This window comes from Clupea harengus, chromosome 26, assembly GCF_900700415.2.
Source record: "Clupea harengus chromosome 26, Ch_v2.0.2, whole genome shotgun sequence".
Classification (NCBI taxonomy): domain Eukaryota; kingdom Metazoa; phylum Chordata; class Actinopteri; order Clupeiformes; family Clupeidae; genus Clupea; species Clupea harengus.
Genome location: NC_045177.1, coordinates 6,047,829 through 6,051,576, shown reverse-complemented (window position 1 = coordinate 6,051,576; position 3,748 = coordinate 6,047,829).

Here is a 3,748-nt window from a genome sequence, read left to right as displayed (position 1 = left end):
CTGGCCGAGGACTTTGGCGAGTGCTTCACCGCGGAGGTGGCCCGAGCCTGGACCAAACTAATGGGGGCGCTGTACTGGCACGTGACCGGGGCCTACGCCGAGGTGGGCTGGGTCAAGGTGTCCAGCTCTGCGGTGTGAGCGAGCGAACACTGCTGGGATCTGATTGGATGGGCCTGACCAATAAGAAGAGGAAGGGGTCTAAGTGGGGGTGGGGGGGGGGGGGGCAGGGTTGGGGGGTAAAAGGGAAAGAGTGCAAAGTGAGCATAATGGCTAAATCATCTAATTAGAGTTTCTAACTGTGTTCTGCTGTTGCTGCCCCTAGACCCTCTGCTTCTGGGGACACACGTGCTCAGTGTGACCGAAGCATAGTGTGTGTGTGTTAACTCTCCAACCTCCCCGATGTTGTCTGTAGTGCAAAGTGAGTGAGTTTGTATCTATGTACGCCCTCATACAAACATTGTTTTCAGTTTCATGTCAATACATGTCCTTACATGCCACGGGGACGAAATACACACACACACACACACACACACACACACACACACACACACACACACACACACACACACACACACACACATAAACAACACACACTCTTTTGCTGCATATGATAGGGTCCAAAGGCCAACCACTCTGACCAAACCTTAAGTCCTCACCTGCAGCTTGCCAAGGTTATGTTAGGGCACAACACGTGAAACTTCCACGAGCATAAACACATTTGCACACCCAAAAATGCTACCATTGGGTTTTAATACGACACTACCCCTTCCACATATTCGAATCTGAATTATGTATGTGACTTTTAGTGACATCCAGACATATCCCACACCAAACTCCTCAAAGGTGGAGCTATCTGCCTCCTCTAGCTGTTATATATACATCATATACCATATGTATACAGTATATATATATCATATACCTATATCAGGCTCGGTAAAAACCAACCCTCGGCTGAACTGAGGAGTCTCTGTGGAGCTCCAGCGGCTCCATGCAGCAGGGCTGGCATCTGGCGTGAGGTGAGGGTCACAGGGCCAGCCTCTGGTTCCGCTGTCCTCCGTCTCCCTCCGTCATTTCAGTCTAATAAGGGAGGTAATGGTTCCCCAACGGCCGACTACACCAACACCAACACCACCCCCCCACCCTCTCCACCAACCAAAATTACTTCCTTTCCAGGAAATGAAGAGTAGAGGAGAAATTTAGACACTGTCTGATATCATGGTTTAACACACACACACACACACACACACACACACACACACACACACACATTACATGCATGAGTAGTCACAGCGATGCGGTGAGCAATAACAGTACTTTTGAGAACTGAGTTTCTGACTGTTGTTTATAAATCAGACCCCCCCCCCCACACACGCTCTTTTGCCTCCATTTTGACGTCAGCGCCCTGGCACGAGCTTCAGGCCCTTTGAGGTCCATAACACACACAGACACACACACACACACACACACACACACACACACACACACCCTTTGAGGGGCCAGGTCCCTTGTTAGATCCCTCACTCTATTAAAGCAGCTTTTTGTAGCAGTTGGCGGGCAAATGTTTGTATTCGAGAGGACCACTCTTGGCGGTTTGTTTATTAAACACTGCCGTGTGCCATCCGCAACTCACACAATGGCGACGTACTGTTCTCCTCTTCCTCCTCCTCCTCCTCCTCCTCGTTCTTATCAGTCAACACACTCATCCCTCTCTCCTCGCTCGTTTTTTTGTATCAACTGTTCACCCCCAGCACTCTCTGTTCCTTCTCCCATCCTTCCCCCCCCCCCACCCACCCTGCTCCCCCGCTCGCTGTCTCTCTGCTTGACAGCTGTTTCCATTAGTGTGTTCCTCCTGCCCACCCACTGACAGTATCACACACCTCTCTGCAAAAAGCTCACGGTGAGCCTGACGGTCCCTGATAAACTCACGACAGAACCAGGAGAGGGTGACTTTTGAAGGAGCAGAAAAACCATAGAAATGAGAATATTGGTGCAGGACAGTTTGACAAAAAAAAAAAAAACTGAATAATTGGCAAACAAAATTAAGTGATTTAAGTGACTGTTACTGGCTTTTAAATTGAATTCCTCATTTTCAGCTGCACCAGTTTCTCACTGGAGGGACTAAGGTGATTACCTCAGCAGTAGACTGAAGGATTGCGGTTACCACTAGATAGAGAGACACAGCAGGATCTAGCAGTCTTCTAGAAGATTCTAGCAATGACTGCTATATGTATGACGGGTACTGACTGACTGCATTCACCTCACTGTAACAGCTCTAAAGAAGTGCACACCAGACCTATCACATACATACACACGCAACACGCAACACGCAACACGTGATTCAAAACTGAAATGTAGACCATTACTATGGCACAGACTGTCAATGGGCTTTCACTATCAGTGGGTACATTTTCCTTTTAACAGCCTTATGTGCCAGTACTGTTGTGAATCTTTTTTTTGTTCTTTCTTTCTTTCTTTCTTTTACGTCCATTTAAAGCTTGGACTTTATATTTTTCTAAGTATATGAACAGAAATGTTATCTGTACATGTCTTTGAATATAACTGTATATGATTCTCATTGTATACATTGTTGCTTGGAAACCAAGGTGGTATATGTTCTGTTTTAGTATGTTTGCACAGCTTAACCTTTGCAAACTGGTGATGGATTATTAATTATAATTATCAATAAACTGATTACCTAAAGTCATTTCATGATGTCCCATGTTCTTGTGTTATATTCCTGTTCACCAAAATCTACAAATGACATACTTCATAAACATTCTGCATTTTTTTACACCCATTTAGCACAGTGATGATTTTTGTCTTTTTTCATTTTCACACACACACACACACACACACACACACACACACACACATACACACTTGCTGCCCCTGCCCGTGCTTCTGAGTCAGCAGATGAACAGAGAAGATTAGCTGGGGCTGTTTATAAATAGTGCTCCGCCCAGGACTAAGAACAGCAACAGAGGAATGTCCACCTCAATGCAAACTGTCTTGCTGCACAATTTAAAAATATTATTAATCAGATTTTTTAATCAGAAATGCTTTGGCAATCACCAGACAACCACCTGTCATGGATGTAAGAAAGGAATCGTGGCCCTTATGTGTAATGAAACAGAGCAGGCAATACCCAGAATACCATCAACTCCACATTACTTGTTGCAGAGAAATGGCCGTCTTGGCCACACTAATGAGATGGAAGACGGGTGACATTCCCATGCCGCGGTGAAACACAAAGACAAATATGCACTGAATGCCAGCGATGGCCCTTCATGCTTTGCAGCCCCGCATTGTAATTTGACAAGAAAGAGGTACTAGAAATTTCTATGCAAATACCTGGATAACTGAAACAAATGCCCCTATGGTAACATAGCATATGTTCACACCATCTTGATGCAATAACTGAAAAACTTTAGCTTGGTTTTCGATAAATGGAGTCTGTAAATAATGAGTTAAAGGCAAAGCTCAGAATAGTGTTTCACCTATAAGACAAAAATAACTGACTACCTTCACGCACCAGGCAGGATTAGCATGTGCTGTGTTACGTGTTGTTGATAAAGAGACTCACCCCACCCTTCACATCCACTACCATCACCACCACCACCACCACCTCACAGTCATCCACCTTAATCTGAGATAATCTAAGCCTCTGGACTCACGTGAACAGGCGGTAGCAGCAGAGAGCAGTGATAGGAATAGCCACACGCTAACTTGGCTAGCGAAGCTCCAGCAC